This window comes from Neopelma chrysocephalum, unplaced genomic scaffold (genome assembly GCF_003984885.1).
Source record: "Neopelma chrysocephalum unplaced genomic scaffold, ASM398488v2 Primary Assembly neopelma1_60, whole genome shotgun sequence".
NCBI classification, from domain to species: domain Eukaryota; kingdom Metazoa; phylum Chordata; class Aves; order Passeriformes; family Pipridae; genus Neopelma; species Neopelma chrysocephalum.
The window spans coordinates 12035748-12053641 of NW_020897715.1; the positions used below are offsets into that span (position 1 = coordinate 12035748).

The 17894-nt window shown below is 39.6% G+C and overlaps 1 protein-coding gene across 16 annotated transcripts in view; it reads right to left on the bottom strand.

Annotated features, from left to right (window-relative positions):
* ZBTB20 (zinc finger and BTB domain containing 20) overlaps positions 1–17894 on the bottom strand; it is a 503503-nt gene that overhangs the window by 122643 nt on the left and 362966 nt on the right. The window lies entirely within an intron of this gene.

Below are 17894 nucleotides of genomic sequence, written 5' to 3' on the forward strand. Positions count from 1 at the left end.
TATACATGGACATGAACAAGCTGGTTTAAAAAGTAACCTCGTCCTCACTGGTGCTGCTTTGAGCAGGGTGAGGGTTGGACCCAGATGACTTAAGGGGGGTCCTTTCTGATTCTCATTATTCCAGAATTCTGTGAATCCACAATTTTCCATGGCAGAGCTCTGTCACTGAACATGAAACAACTTGTGGTAAACATAGTTTGTACAGAAAGTATTATTAGGGAAGTTTCTTGGGTCCAGGATAGAAACTCAAAGTTTCAAAGTCAGAGAGAGATGTTGACCCTAGACCCAGGCGAGTAAGGATGTAATGAGGGAGACCTGGAAGTGAACAGGCTCCCACACTTCCTCACCCACTGGAGAAGTCCTGGCCCGGGTCTTTTAAAACCTAGTTTTTTTATGAAAAAGTTTCATAAAGTTTCATTCTCACACTCCAAAATTGCAAATATTTTCACAGTGGGACATTGTTGTTTTCTAGCCAGCTCATCTATATGACTGTGCATTCTGCAAGTACCTGCAGACCTTACATGACTGCTAACATTAGTTGTGACAAGGGTAATGACAATCTTTCTGTGATATTTCACTATCTCAGATGGTTTGACACCTTTATTTTAATTCTTACAAATTGTTCATTTTATGAAACAGCCTTATCTTAAAAGTAAATATGAGTTCAGATGAGTTTTTCTTAGTTTAAGAGTGGGATTTTAAAATTTGGTTTTACTTTTGTATTAATCATGCAGTGTTTAATAGAAACAATCTATACAATGCAAAACCCTCCTGAAAGACAGAGACGCAATATATTTTTGTGCATGATTCTGTTCTATTCCATATTCTACTTCAGGACAGTGTAACGAAAAAAACCAACAAATTAGAAGATAATCTGTAAAAAAACCAAATCCCTCACAACTGACCGAACCGTAAATGAGTCTTACATTACTGGGACTGGATAAAGTATCATCAGTATCAGATTATTACATAAGAATATGTTAGTGATGTAGCAGCAGTCTAGTCTTTTAAGATGTGAAAGAGCGTTATCTAACCTCTCTGCAAAGTTCAGGAAGAGGAGCCATATGTCCAAATAATCATTTTCTTCCTGGTGTTTAACATGTCAGTTTTTCCAAGAGGCCTATTTCAAGTTAAAAAAAAAAAGGCGTGAAATGCATTTTGATTTTTTTTTTTTTTTGGCAAAAGCAGCTCATTCTCAAGCTTGCAAGGAAACAAGAAAAACAAAATCAAATGTCAAGTAGATTTGCTCTTTGTTGTAATTAATACACAAGCATTTGCTTGTAGATAGTCCTGAGCCTGAAAACAAGTGGTGTCAGTTGTGGTGCTTTTAAAAAGGAGTAGTTCTCTGGGCTTCAAAGGGCCAAATGTTCAACGACTGAAAATCCCAACTCAAATCAATGGCCCTAGGCCAGTGTACATCAGCTAAGGATCTGACCACAAAGGAAGGATAGCATGAAACCTGATGGCTGAGAACATGACACACGCTCACAGCATTGGGCCCTAAGTGTGATGAGACAGCAAAGAAAGGCAGGGCAGACTTCTTCAGAGCAGAAAGAGGGTAATAATTAACTGAAAACAAGGAAATTGCAAAGCCCTGTGCTGCAGACTACATGCATGCTCAGTTTCTGGTCAAGGAAGTTACGTGAGATTTCTCTTTGAGTCAGAGCAATGTAGTGGATAAAAAGGCCCTGTCTAGCCAGGGGGATTTCCTGAGGCCATTACAGACCAGCTCAACATGCTGTTAAGAGGCTCGTTTTCATGAGAGTTCTTGTTGCATTTGTAACGCTGGCTCCAGGCCCCTAGAGCTTCAAGTGCCACATCACAGTGCTACAAGCCCAGTGCTGAATGCTTGGCACAGGACCAGGTATCTTCCCTTCCTTCTCTCTGTTTCCTCAAGTCAGCAGGTGGGGCTCCAGCGCTCCATCTTGTTTTGATTTGTGGGGGGATTTTTTTTCTCCAAGAAGATAAAAAAAGAAGAAAAAAATTCCCATTGAATACTTGCTAGTCTCCTTTTCCCCATGTTGTTCTGTGGAAGCATTTGGAAAGAGGGAGAAAAGAAGCACTTTTCTTTTTTTTCTTTTTCTTCCAAGGGGCTTGGTATTTTTCCTGAAATGAGGTGCTGGAAACACCTCATGACTGAGGGCTACTGGGCCGAGACCTGCTCATCTTCACACCAGGGTGAACAGTAGCAATTCAACTGAGGTCATCCAGAATGGTCTGGCAGGAAGTTCCCTTCACCGGACGCGGAGTCAGCCCTACTGAGCCAAGCTCTTCGCCAGGACCAGCTGGGCCTGAGCCCCATGACAGGTCACAGAATGGGTGTAAATGGATGCAGGGCAGAGACAATATAAACCTCTACTAACTTTCCCTGTGAGATAGTCATAAACGTGCTGGAACTCAAATGCTGGAGGGAGGAATTGGGGGGCAAAGCCAGCACAAGCAAAAAACTCTACCAACAAAAGTGTGTGATACTGGCCAGGATAAGAGAGAATCAGGGCAACATATATTAATTTGGTACTTATTTTCCCACACACTTGTGTCTGATGTGTAATTCTACCATTTAGGTCACTGCTGGATTTAGCCCGATGGGTTTGAACAATTAATTATTTTCAATGATAAAACTATTCCATTTTCAAAACTGGATTGAGCAGTAGATTAGTTCTAGATTAAATAATTTAACTACAGATCAGTAGTAGGTGTTTTTTTCTGTACTACATTGGCATATCAACGAGCAGATATTACTTTTCAGCATTTTAATTTACTTAATAATTTATAATACTACATTGTAAACTGGGTGGACAACCATCACTTTGGAACACTACAGCCAACACCTCAAAATTTAATCTCTTTTCCAAAGAGCCTTGTTCAATCTTTTGAAGGATCAACTACGTGGAGAAAAGAAGGAATATAATCACAGCAGACTAAGAAAAGCAAGCTGCTTAACGCCACGAGCATAAGCTCTCAGGTTGCTTGACCTTAAGCCTTGGTTTTCCCATCTCTGCATAACAATGGTACCTAAATAATCGATTGTTGTAAAGACCATGCAGTTATTTATAAAATACTTTTCAGTAGACTACTTGAGGCAGACATTTCAAATGATTTCTCAGAAAATCTTTTAAAATGACACTTACATTCAAAGAAATCTGTGCTCAGGTATTCTGTTAAATCCAGAAGTGATTCATCCTGTGCCTCAGTTTCCTCTGAAGCTAAGTGCTGAAAATATGATCCCCTTACTTCACAGAATCCATGGAAATCCATCCACAAAATCCAGGGAAAGCTAAGTCATTAACAATTACTCAGTAATTGCAACTCCTTGGATAGAAAGTCTTGGAGAATGCAGTAATACTACATACTATGGATAACTGAGGCAGAAGAGGCCCAGAGCTCACACCATAAGAAGTTTTGAGGTTCATCATATCAGAACCAAAAGGATCTGAAGTCGCTTTTGTGCAGAGCAGCAGCATCTGGGAACAGGGAGGATGTGTTATGCTCCACTTCCAGGGGAGAGAGAATGGCTTCAGACTGCTCTGTCCCATGCTACTTCTCATTCACAGTGAGAACTGCAGGATGCTTCTGCTCTGATGGAAACAGGAGCACCACACAGATGCCTGCTTTCTAAAAGGAAATGCAAGAGTAAGAAGAAGACGTGGATGAAGAAGGGACTAAGGAAGGGAATATTTTCAGAGGAGGGAAAACCATCAGACTTCCACCAGAAGTGGTCAAATTACTTTCCAGAAAAGGAGAATACTGAAGATACATCAACTAAATGGGCTGCTGAAATGTCATATTTAAGTTCAATGGATCATATTAAGGGTCAGAAATTATCAGCTTGGGTTACAGAAGTGTGCAACTGGCCAGCTGCACTAAATATGGCCTTTACCTTCCTGCTGCGCTTACATGGGGACAGACCAAAATCAAGGCACTGGAGCTTACTTCTGATACTCAGCAGAGAAACTTGTCCTCCCAGTTATTATTGTTATAAGGTCTGAAACACTGCAGATGGAGGACTTGTCATTCAAGAAGACACAGTGTACATTATGGAAATAAACTGGAAGCACAGTTAAAGATTAGCAAGTCTTTTTCCCCCCAGCTGCCATTGATATGAATGAAGCCCCTTCTTGCACAGGCAAAAGGAAAGAAAAGATGAGTTAATGTCACTTTCTCTTCTCTAAATTCTCAGATTTGATGACTAACAGGTTACCATATTTCTCTAGGAAAAAGGCCTGTTTTTTACTTAAAAACCCTAAAAGTATACAGAGAAAGTAATTTTCAAGGTCAGAGGGTTGTTTTGACATTTAAGAAATACTAAAACAGATTTTGGCTTTTAAATTTGTAAACCAGAACTACTTCCCGACCTGAGAGACAATCTGCCAAATTTCTAGCTGACCACAGGCTCTTCAGGGTAAGATAGAATTATCAGATATATCATGTTGTCTATGTATACACCTCTGTGATTTTAAAACAAAATGTTGCTCAACTTTAAGAGAACACAGTTTTTGAGACCCTTTGTACAAGAAACATGCCCCCCCTTCTCACAGTAACCGAAGAGGCAATCCTCTCTTTAATAACTGCTTTGGTGCAGTATTTTGCTTACTATCGGAGAACTCAATTGCTTAATATACTAATAAAAAACGAAGGGAAATAGAAACATTTCAGCACACAGAAACCAAAAACCTCCTTTTATTTTACAGCAAGACTTTGATCCTCCCACCAATCCTGTTGCAATACAAACCAATTTCATTTAAGGCTACATCTGACAAGCCAGACTTCTGTGAGACTGCAAAACTCTGCTAAATCCCTGGGTAAACTGTAAATGGGTGGAGGGAAAGGTTCACAAATTCACAAATAGCACGTATATGCGGGTGGACCACACATACACAGGTAGCACAGTAACCTTGCTGTGCAAGCTCAACAAAACTTTGTGCATATAGAGTTTTAAAGATCTATATTGTTGTTTAATAGATGCAAGAGATTGCATTGCTTCTCCTTACAGCCTCTTTCTCTCACAACCCGTCCTGCCTACCGCTGTGGCTCCATTTGTGCAAAGTGGGCAAAATAGTTATGTTATTTAAAATGGGAGAGGCTGTACTTTCTGCCTAGCCTCTCATGCCAAAACAGCCAAATCAATTTTGCTGTTTCAATTAGGCAAGAAAATGAAACTTTTAATTGTTTCTCTCCATACTTTTTTTTCAGTGATGAAGTCTGAAAACTTTCAGCCAAAACTTAACAGCTTAAGATGCAGTCCAGCAAAGGCAGCTATGCTGAGGAACAAAAGCCTGCTGGAGTGGAGTGGGAGCAAAGAGGATGCTGTGAAGTTTCTGCTGCTTCCTAAATGCATCCCATATACACGTGTGCTATTTAAATAATGCCAGTTCTTGTATGGACTATAATGGGAAATACTTTCCAAGACTGTTTACTAGATTTGTTTGTCCTACTTCCACCAGAGTTCAAATGTAATTGTATTTAATCTTCTATTTGTTGTTTTTGTGTTGTTTTGGTTTGTTGTTTTTGTTTTTTTTTTTAAGTTCTGTTCATAATAGTTTGCAGAAAAACAGAGAATTTGCCGGCCTGCAACTCTGTTATACTCAAACTGCCCTGAGCATTACAGGATGTAACTTTTTGTCTAGGAAAGGATTTATCTAACAGACTACCCAACTTCCTGACTTCTGCCTTTTAGTAATTCTTTTCGTCTTTTCTCTATCCAGTCATCTCAACATATCATCCTCTAGCCAACAAATATTTAAAAATCATACAATCTAAAAGATGACTCAGGAAAGCAAGAACTGATGAGTTCTAATAAAAAGATCCATGAGCCTGGCACTTCCTGGTGCACAGGATATACACATACAAGAAGGAGAGAGATGCATAACAACACTGCTCAGCAGTTTTTTTAGGTACAAGAACTGCAAAACACTTAAACACAGTAATGGAGAAGTTTTGGATCAGATAATGATTTGTGAAGCTGAGGAAGCGATACTGCTAAGCAAAATGAGAAGAGTGTCGTTTCCTTCTAATGCCCAGTTAAAGGCTGGCTTAGGCTGTGATTCTGGTTTTGGCAGGAGTACAAGGACAGCTTCTTGTGAGAACCACTGCAACACTAGACACCTCAAAGTGGAAATGATAACAGGAAAACAAAACTGAGGCCATTCATGAGCAAGATGGTCATCACGTAGGGCACACAGCCAAAACTTCTGAAAAGCTGAGAAAAGATTGATGACACCCTGCTTTTGCTGAGGGAATTTGTGGAGTTAAGTGCTCCTAGCTGGCTAAATTGAAGTTTTTTCTTCATGTGAATGCATACTTTATGTGCACAGATTAAATCTAACCAAATCTGGGGCTACTGCAAATGTGCCTGCAAAGATGGCAATGTCTCATGATTAGCATTTCTCAAGAAGCTCAGATCAACTGTGTTTAGAAAATGAAATTATATTTATGTCCCACTGAAAATATCAGCACCAAATTCTTAACCTGGGGTTGCTACTGCAAACGTGCATAATGCACAAGGCAGCACTGAGTCTTGCTCTTGCTCCCAGAATTGGTGATTCTGCACAGTTAAAAAAGTGAAAGCCATAAAAGCCTGTTTAGTTGGAAAAGTAAGGAAATGACACTCTGAACATTGACAAGGAGTGGGCTTTTTAGGTTAGAAAAGATCTCTACAAAACCTCCGATAATACCTGAACTTCAAGAGGAATGGTATTCTGGTGAGTTGGGTCACGGTGGTCACCAACACAAAGAAGAAACTGAGGTGCAGCAACAGGAGATCAAGTGATTTCCTCAGCATGGGAGGGAGTTATACTGCTAGGGTTAAAGTAAAAAAATCCATGTTCTTGGTCCCATTAGCAAACCACAGGCTCATATTGCTTTCACTACAAACAGATTTCCCTTCACCATACTGTTCTTTTCTTCTTGCTGACTGTTCAGTGTGACCATCCAAAACCACTCCTATTTGTGTTATTTTTCACACACACCACCCTGAAAAAAAATTCAGCATGAAAGAAGAGCAGTTTCCTCCAATACAGCTCAACATCCAAACTAAGCAGCAGTAAAATCGTATTTATTCAGTGACTGAGGTTTCAAACAGTAAAGTGATTGTTACTGAGTTATAGGCTGGACCATGCACTGAAAAAGACCCCAGAATAGGTTTCTGGTGACAGCTCTCTCACCCTGACAGTCCTCAGGAGCACTGGGGGAGAAAGAGGAGTGTATGTACGTGTGTAGTTGGGGGTGATATTTGAATATGGTCAAGCTACACAATCACAGTAGGCAGAATTTGTCAGACTTTGCCTTTGGGAATGAAGTGGGGAGACAGAAAGAAGGGAGCTGGGTATCTGAGCTCAGTGCATGCGTGTGAGTGAGGCTCTTCACCTGCAAGTTGGGTGTGCCTGAAATGGGAGTCAGAGAGAGAGGTAAGCCAGGAGCTCCCCAATGCCAAGCATGCTCTCATGCTGCCAAGCTGAGTGATCCAAAGGCATTGGTACTAAATGTGGTCTTCTTCTCTTTCTGTGTAAAGTCTGGCAAGCCTTTCTCTATGTCTTTGTTTTCCTGTTTGAATATGTGGTATTCCAATGAAATATGAATATTAATATTTGATTAACTCTCATCTACAAAGCTTAGTTCCTTAAAGTCTCGTACGGATCTTTGAAATCCTTGAAAACCTATATAAATACAAATCCTTTTATTTTTATAGCATTACATTAATGACTGTACAGTGGAAGTTGAAGAATTAAATAATCTCTGTCTATATTTGCTCATACCTTTGTGAAACTGTTACCTTTCAGCTGCTATTTCTCATGCCTTGTCTCAATTCAGAAATGTCATTTTTGGTAAAGTTTTGCAAAAAGCCATTCAGCTGCTCTTGAGTCATCCAAGTATGTAAAAAACAGTTTCCAGCTGTTAAGTTTTCCATAACCTTTTTTTTCTCAAACATGCTTGTATAATTATAACACAGCTTTGTTTTAAAACATCAAACTTGACACGTACATAGTCCTGAAAGAGAAGTAGCTGCACTGACATGTTTGAAACCATTTAGTTTTGAAATGAAAAGGTTTTTACCATATTAAAAAATATCTATTTTCTTAAATATTCTCCCAAACACTGACCTACGCTTTTCTAATGGTAGACAGTCATTTGTGTAAATGACCAATAAAAAAAAAACCAGAAAAAAAAACCTAAAAAAAAAAAGACACTATTTTTGCAATCTGTGACTGAGCTGAGCTGTAACAGGGAGGACTGGGGGACACTGTTTACATTGGGAGCAAGCTCAGACCTGCATATGGGGCACTCTGTATACATACACACATGCACTCTGGAAGAGCATGGCTAAAGCTCTAGCCTGGTGTTTTCACAAGCCCCACTCTTGGCTGCATGCACTCCAGAGAGACCGGTAACAGCTGGACACCCGCACTCTTCAGCCTTGTCTGCTGGCAAGTGGCTCAAGGTCGCACTCTCCAAGCCCAGGCCAGTCACCATGAATTTTAATGGTTGGTGAACTAATAGCTGGCAATAAGGTCAGAAAACATGAAGGTGGCACAGTCTGCTTTCAAGATCATGCTTCAACTACTAGTACAAACCTATGATTATGTACTTGCTAAAAACCTTGGAACTGGCACTTAAGGTGGGACAAGGACAACCGTATCCTTTTGCCTTGCCCATAACACCTGGCACTCTGCTGTGATGGCCATAGCTTTCCATAAAGATTCTGAATTCAATTTGGTGTTACATACTTCTACAGTTTTAATTATCGCATATTTGCATTTTGGTATAGAATGGCATCAAATCAGATGGAGATGATTCCTCGTTTATATTCAGCGTAGACAGAAATGCACTGCCATGACACTAAGCAGTTATGAATCAGCCATTTCACAGAATCACAGACTTGGTAAGGTTGGAAGGGACTACACTGGGTCATCTGGCCCAACTTCCCTGCTTAAGCAGGGCCATCCCAGAGCACACTGCCCAGAATTGCATCCAGATGGCTCTTGAATGTCTCCAGTGAGGGAAACTCCACATCATCTTTGGGCGACCTGCTCCAGCGCATGGTCACTCACACAGTAAAGAAGTCATATTCGGGTGGAACTTCTGCCTGTTGCCTTCGTCCTATTGCTAGGCACCACTGAGAAGAGCCTGTCTCCATTCTCCTGACACTCTCTCTTCAGATAGTTATAGATACCGATGAGATCCCCTTTCAGTCATCTCTTCTTGAGGCTGAACAGACCCAGCTCCCTCAGACTTTCCTTGTAAGAGGGATGCTCCAGTCCCTTAATCATCTCTGTTGCCCTCTGCTGGACCTGCTCCAGGAGCTCCATGTCCCTCTGTACTGAGGAGCCCAGAATTGGACACAGCATTCCAGATGTGCCTCACTAGGGCTGAGTAGAGGGGCAGGATCACCTCCCTTGACCTGCTGGCAATGCTCTTCCTAATGCACCTCAGGATACCTTGTGGCCTTCTTGGCCACAAGGGCACACTGCTGTACTTATATACCTTGGTAAGATCCCCTCTCAGTCGTCTCTTCTGCAGCCTAAAAAGGCCCAGCTTCTTCAGCCTCTTCTCATAAGAGGGATGCTCCAGACCCCTAATCATCTTTAGATCTCACTTCATTTAATCTGTAATATTCCAGGTTCTAATGTCTTAGAGGAATAAGTGTTGGTTTTGAGAATATTAGTGAAGGCTGAAACAGCAGCTGTAGTCTGATGGATTACTGGATTACATGGGTTTCACTCTCAGAACTATTTTTTTATATGACAACATAAAGGCATACATGACTTTGCATGAACCGCTGGCCTCAGCATGAACTCTTCTGTCAGGCTGGAGGAACTCTTTCTAAAGATGCAAAAGGAAAGTCACTGCATTTATAGGTTTTTATATGAGACTCAACTGTGCTGATTTGTACAGACAAGAAGAGACTCCATAGCTGTTTCTTATTCAAAGTAAATAACAGTACCCTCCTGCTCTTGCCTTTCCTGGGACATATCCTCCTACCATGCAGGTGTGAGTCCACAGAAACCATCAATGTCAGAAGATACATCTTCCTTACCTTACACAACATGTACTTTTATCAGTACAACTATAACTCAGTTGTATGTCCACTACTTTGAGATGTTTTCTGAATGTGTTTCAAACCACAATAAACATACAAGCAGTGCTCAACAAACAAATGTCACTAGAATACAATTACAGGGAAAAAAGCAGTTCCTATCCATTGCACTGTCTTCTCTCTGTACTATCTGCCTTGTAAAGCCCACAGGTAGGGATCAGTAAAAAACCCTATAGTAAGCAAGGGCAGAGGTAAGGTTGCTGTGGGAACCTTAACTCTAAATTTCCTGAGTTTCGGGAGATTAAAATCTCAGTCGTCACATCCCATTAGCGCACTCTGTTGTGCATACAGAACATGGCCTAGGCAAGTGTATTGTTTCTAAAGGAAAAGATTGTGCCATCAGGTAAATAGGTGTCATTTGGCATTGACATTTTGGCAACTCTAAGCTACACTATTCAGTTCTAATCAATGCTACTGGATTTTGAAACCCACCAACATAACAAAGAAGTGGAAAAAGAAGTAGAAAAAATCCAAACAAACTGTATGTTATGCTACATGCTCTACTATTCTGAGTTTCAGTGTCAAGACAAAAGAAGAGTAAGAGTTTGCCATTTGCTAGTTGTAGTAATCAAGAGAAGATCTGCCAGACACACTCTTTAAGGGGCTCTGTCTGTCTGGATCAGGTAGATGCTGCAATACACAAAGGACTTCACACACAGAGAAAGAAAGAGTGTTCATGGACAATGATGCAGCGTTCTTAATTAAGATTTTCATTACTGATACATACATTAAGGTTTTGCTAATGCAAGTGCCCAAGCACTCTCATGTGCAGGTAGATGTCTCTGATTCTATCTCTAGAAACCCTTTTGCACATCATTGCAAACATTCACCAGCCAATACTCAAAAATCAGCTCACCCGCCCTTTGCTGTAATGACAATGAAAAATAAAAAATGATATTTTATTTGTCTGACAGATGAGAACTTAGCTTTTTGCAGACATGAGAATGAACAGCCTTTTGCAAAGCTGTGCTACAGCGCATTGAAACTGATTCTGATCTCACACCTGTTTGATGTTGATGTAACATCAGGATCTTCAATAGTATGAGTGCAGCAAATGTTGAAGGAAAAAATAATGGAAGAGGCATGAAGGTAAATGGAAAATTGGATAAAACAAAACATGAGTTTGCCAAAGGTAGTTTGTAGTTGACTAACCTGATCACTTTCTTTGATAAGATAACTGATTATTCAGACAAAGGAAATGCAGTAAATTTAATTTATCAGTAGAGTATCACAAGGGAAATTATGAGTTTAGATCAAGATTTGCAAAAGGACTGCAAGGTGAATAAGCGCTAACCTGAAGGGGGAATGGAATACTGGCAAAGAAAGAATTATTGGGCAAGGTGAAGGCTATATATCCATAATTTTTTAGTTAAAAAAATAGCATTTTCTATTTGATCAGATTTGGGTGGAGTAGGTAATATTTCATTATGAGGCACCTCAAAGGGAGGGGCCATAGATTAGGAAAAATTGGGAGCATGCTTAACAGCCATAAAGGGATCAATTAACTTCAATAAATTGCTCATTAGCAATATTTAGGCCTCATTCATCTGTAATGTTTCAATATTATTTCTATGGTTCTTTTCTTTGGGAAGTTCACAGATCCTACAACTCACTCAGCAGTTTACTTATACAGCTGAATTAAATATCTAGTTCAGTTTTATGCTTTTAAAATATTCTTACTCTCAGAACAGGATGGCCATTCATCTACAAAATCTGTTTGCTGAATACCTTAGATCTCCTTTGAATGCTGGACCCTGCCTCCCAACAAAATGCTGCTGGATACGGTGTGGAGGAGAAATACTTGGTGAACAGAAGCACTTACAAAAGCATTGCTTCTCCCTGAACACACTACATGCTTTTCTTCATCTAGTCAGACTATGACATATTGTGAATTTCTTCAATAGGAAAAACTGGGCTGACCCTTAGCAAGGTGACAGTGTTGCCCTGGCACACTGTATGTACCAGGATGACGTGCATCAAAGCACAGCCACGTCAGGATAGAAGGTGAAGACAGTGCCACAGAAATCACAGTAGAAGGTATCAGTGTGAGATTAATTTGCAGCCTCCAAAATAAATGATCTGCCAATCTATTTTCAACAAGCTAAGAAAAAACATAGGACTTTTGACAATCTTCCCCAAGGTATGCCTCAGTCCTCAGTGACTTAAATTGTTACCTTTCCATTAAAGTTTACTGAAAGAAAAGCTGTATCTTTGTTTTAGCCTTCTGTAGCAAAATTGAATTATTTAATGTTGTGACTAGACTGTGCTAAGTATATGTGGACATTCACACAAGAAATTTGCCCTAAAACCCAAAACTTGAAGGATTTTTTAAGTGTAAAAATTGAAAACCAGTGTCTGAAACATTTCATTCTTTGGGGTTGGTTATATGCTGATGACACATAGTAAGTTTCCTTCACAACCTTCAATACATATTGCAGAGCATCCAGAATGTAACACATTATTTTTTGTCTTTCATGCAAAAGTGGATTTACTACAAAAAGTGAAATGCAATTAATCCCTTTTACAGACATCCAGGATAAGTGAACATAGAAAAATATGAAATTTAAATACACATCCAGATCCAAATGTTGCAATTGATCCTTACTTTGGTGATTGAGTGAAGCATGAATACTTCTAAATTGTATCCTATTTGAAGTTGGGATTCCAATTTTGTCCCTGAAAAATCAAGCTGTTTAGAGTATGCTTAAGAAGCTAAAACATTAGAAAACAGCATTCAGAAAACTGATACAGATATTCTATTAAACTTAAAACTCAGTATGATGGAATGGGAGAGAGTGAGATCTATTCAAATCCAAAAGCATTTCCTTTCAGTGATGTGCAAAAATCTAATATCTTGGGCATGCAAACATATGAAATGAAAATATTACCTGGGGGGTTGAATTTGTGAACCATATTCAGCATGATATTATCCAAAATGATGGAAAGCAGCAGCAGTGAACTTCGGAGGCAGGAAACATTATTTCTTAATACACTGTGAATCTTTTATGTCTAAGAGTTCCCATTCCCACCAAGAGGTAAAACAGCCTTCATGAAGCATGGTCTGAAGACTCACAAGTGTTTTGACATGTTACATAGTAATGGCACACAAATGAACTACATGGCAGATGACTTTCACTTCTTTTTTAAGTGGGAGAGGTGGAAAGGAAAAGGAGATGGAGGAGATACTCTTTCAAGCTCATTTTCAATCATTGTGTCTCACACATAGGACATTCAGCATGAATATGGACACATGGTCGGGCGTGTAGACCTCCGTGACTATTCATATTTTGGTGCCCGTTTCAATAGTCAAATCTATGGTGCCTTGATCAGGAGGTGACTTTTAGGAAACCATGTATTTCTGGATACTGCGTTTTATAGTAACCACTCCTCCACCACAACTTGTTCTTGGTACCATTTTTATCTTATATCTGGTGTGTACATTTTATGGAGAGAGACGGACAACATGATGCTAAAGCAGGGTGCATCAAAGAGGATTTCTGCTCTAGGAGAAGGACTAAACAATACATTTCAGAAAAGACAGAGAGACATTTGGTGATGTAACTGTGGAACAGCAATGTGCTTGCCAAAGTAGGAAGATAATTTACCAGAACTGCAAAGGGAATATTCTGAAAAACTCTGCCACACTCTGTAGTTGTTACCATTTTGCACAGTGATTTCAACCTAACAAACTCATCTGTCTTAATATTTTGATGGTTGGTATTCAAACTGCTGTAGGAAATGCTGCCACTGATTCAGAAAGGTGATCTTTTCCATCCAAATATATTAAATTATGCCAGTGTGGGGTAAAAGCACTTTGAAACAATTGCATTTTCTTTCTGTCCCCTTCTTTTTTCTAGCTAAATCTAAAATATTATGCTCCTACAACTGTCTAGTTAAAACCCATTTTTTTTCCGCCGTAATCTGTAATATTTCCAAAAAAGCTAACAATCAGTACATAATATTACACTAAGTAAGTGAAAAATAACCCAGAACAAAGAGACTGCTAGTATGCATAATGGCAGAAAGGTCTGACATTTTCAGCTGTCATGCTGGCCAATCTTAAATTCAATCTCATCCAGCTTCAGTGGATGTATTGTAGGCATTGCAATTAGAAAGCAGGTTGCAGACATGCCTCTGTTGTAATCCACACATGAAGTTCACAGCTATGTGCAGCCATTATTACTTGTTAAACAATTTGAACGTCAACACTTAAATTAATGCTTGAATGAAAAATTGGTACCAAATTTTGTCCCTTTTTTTTAACTTGGCTATGTCTCTGTATCCACAGACCCTATGGATACTGGGTCTATTTTTATCGCAGATGTTTTAGAACAAACCCATGAATATTATCAGATTTGTTTTAAATAAGGAGGGGATTTTTTTCTATGTACATCTATTGCTTAATTCTATTTGATGGCTCTGTCTTCAGATAAACAATAAAGTTGTGGCAGTTGTTCAAGAACATTCATCCCAAGGTGTACTCCCAGATATACAGTGTGATTTCTATAAACACATCAGAGTAGAATTTCAGCTCCACTGCCATTTCGAGGCTGTTTCACCAGTTCTCTCATTTGCAAATGCCAAATAAAGTGCCTCTGCCCATGTTGTTTTCTTTTTTGGAACATTCCCTTCCTTCAGGAAACACGTAAAAGCTGGGGAAATAATATTCCATTCCTGTCTCAGATTGCTGTGTAGGTGACCATTCCCTTCCAAAACCTCCTTATTTTCAGCAGCAGATAAACTGATTCTTCTGGATAATTTGCATGTCTGTTTATTACATTAATTATGATAATTCTTGAAAAATGCTAACTCTTGAAAGCTGTTGTAAACATAAGGCTTATTACATGTAGACTTTTTTTGGCATTTTGCAAATGTTCATTTCTGATTTATGAATAAGCTTGACCTGGAGGTTATTATCCTCTTCTGAAGTAAGGGGAGAGCTTCTTAAGAAACCTGAGAAAAGATGCCTCCTCCCTGTTCCTGATGTAGCAATCACTGTTGTTGTTCCTCATCTGCCAAACAGCACTAAGCACATGAACCAAATAAAGGGATTCAGAGGGTGCTAATTAGTTGCTATTTCATGATGATGGTTCAGAGTGGTAACAGATGACAGTTTGGTGGCGAACAAATACCAACAGCAGGGACATATACATAGATATCAAAGACTATTTGAGGATCATCATGCCTGAAAAAGTGAATACATATTCTCAGAAACTGGCAACTGGCAGGCTGGAATACTGCTGGGTGTCTTTTGACATACAAATCACTGACCATATGATGGATGGTTCTCATAACTATGATGAGATCAGTAAGATACTGCTCAGCTTCCCTTAGGTCATCATTACTTGACCAAATACGTCTTCATGAAGCTGGAGAATAAATGGCACTTTTTGCACTTTTTTCCTTCTTCCCCCTCCCCCCTCTTCTTTTTAAACTAGGATGTCAAATAACAAGAATTAGAATCAGTCAGTGCTGAATCTGATAGGAATGATGCTGGAGCTCAGTACAATTCAGTTATATCAGAAATGTATTTCAAAACAATGGACAGATGTTCATGGAATTAGGTTAACATGTCCTGCAACTTCCTTGTATCTGGATCACTCTGGTGCACTTCTGATTTGCACTTACCAAAGCTAACAGCAGATAACTCTTCAATATTGTATGGGTTCCATCTGAATGGATAGTGCTCTGGAATTAAAAGAAGTATCCTACTGTAGCTATTTATCCTACTGTAAAGCACTGTTGATACTACTACACGCTGTTGACGTTATGAGTGAAAGGCTCAAGACTGGTTGGAAGACTTCTTCCATGAAAAGGATAATTTTTGATGAAGAATACACCTGCTTCTCTCAAAGTCCTGAGGACATTTGAGTGGAGCAGAGATTAATTGTATTCCTCTTAAGTGGGAATATAGTTTGGGGGAGAGATCCATGAAATCCTTCCACCTCCAAAACCCTGGTGCCATAATCAGACTTGTGTAAGCTTGGGGAGGAGGATGAAGACTAAATCATCAACAAATTATGGGTAGGCATATGAAAAGAGAGCCCAGGTGCTAGACACTGAGGCAGAGGGCAGAACAAATCTGTTATCTCTAGAACAGAAACATGCTTGAGAGGTACCATTACAATTTCTAATGTAAAAATGTCCCAATTATACTTTTTCTGTTGCTGAAAAGAGCCCAGATTAACAGTGGCCTGAAGGACCTGACTTCCAGAGAGAAAGGAGAGAACCAGTACAAACAAGACAAATTCTACGCACACGCCTGAAATATAGTAGGGCTCCTATGGAGCTTGCTAATTTGGGAATGGAGGAGCACCTTCCTGGCTGCGGAATAAGCCTGACTTAAGGAAGCAAGAGAGCATGTGACTCGTTTTACATGTCAAGAAATAAAGGCAGACAGACGGGAAACAACTTATGCATGGTCACACAGCAAAGCACTGCTGAAGAGGGATTTCGGCTCTGGGTTTCCACATGCCTGCCTACCATGAAGCTAGCTTGCTGCTTCCACATAAACTGCCTTGCCCTGCAGTGGTAGAACAATGATAAACTGGTGCCTTTGTGCAAATGTTGAAGGCACATGTTCTCTGCCAAAGACAAATGGCTTTGCCACTGCTGCAGGAAGTGTTACACCAGCAGTGTTAACGCTTCACGTCCCTGAGTATCATTAATGCTTTTTATTGATATTATGAAGTTCTGCAACAAAAATAATGGGATTTGTCAGGGGCTGTTATAAACCGCCCCTGCTGGATAAATACATAATACATGATGGCAAAGGTCTGATGGGCCTTTAATCAATTGCCTTTCTGAGTCAAATAAATGTCACATTAGACATAAGCCATGTTACATTCTGTGGGTGCCTCTGCTCCCCTCATCTCATAGGCCTGACACCGCCACAGGGAGCTATGGACACACATAGACTCCTACTTATTTGTAGCAAACATATCAGAACAAAACTGGAACAGCACATTGTAAATTACAGATTTGGGACACCTTATAATGAAAGGCAAAGGGGAAAGGAAAGAAATATGGGGACACCATAGGCATGATAGGTCAGCTCAAATACATCTCCTTGCGAGCTGGCATTGTCATACCACCTTTTGCAGCCACTGCAGCATATCTCATCTTTCTGCCCACAGGGCAGGGTAGAAGGCACTGTGCCATTTCTTTCTACACCACAAAAGTAGTGGGTCAATTTTAACTGTTAACGTCACATATTTTAGGTCTACAATCAGGAAAAGAAAGCTCTTTCATTGTTTCAGTATGCACCTGAAAAAATTATGAAGGTCCATTTGCTCTTCAGCATCTCTTTGAAGAAATTCCAACAATCAAAACACTACTCAAAATTAAATTTACGGATTTGCATGTTGACTTTCTCCCCCAAATATGAAAGAGCTATTTTTCTTACTGTGCTATGCTGCCTTTTTTTTTTTTTTTAAATTCCAGGCAGCACTTTTACAATCATCTACTTTCCTCTCTGAACAGGTAGGAGACATGAATTTAAATTGCAAAATGGAGATCTAAAGTAGCACAAAGTCTAGGCATATTTGGACGTGGAGTTCTAAACCAATTTAAAAGCCCTCATTATTTTTGGCATTCACTAAATAGCTTCACCTTGGACATCCCAAAACAGTGGCTTTAAATGCTGGTGGACATTTGAAAACCTTTGGTCTGTCTTTACTTAACTATGGTAAATATTATGAAGTGGTAGTGCTATATTTCCCTTTATATTGCAACAAGAAGAGTCATTGTTTTAAAAGCACTAGATTTCACTGCCAATATGTATGAAGAAATCCCAGAAAAA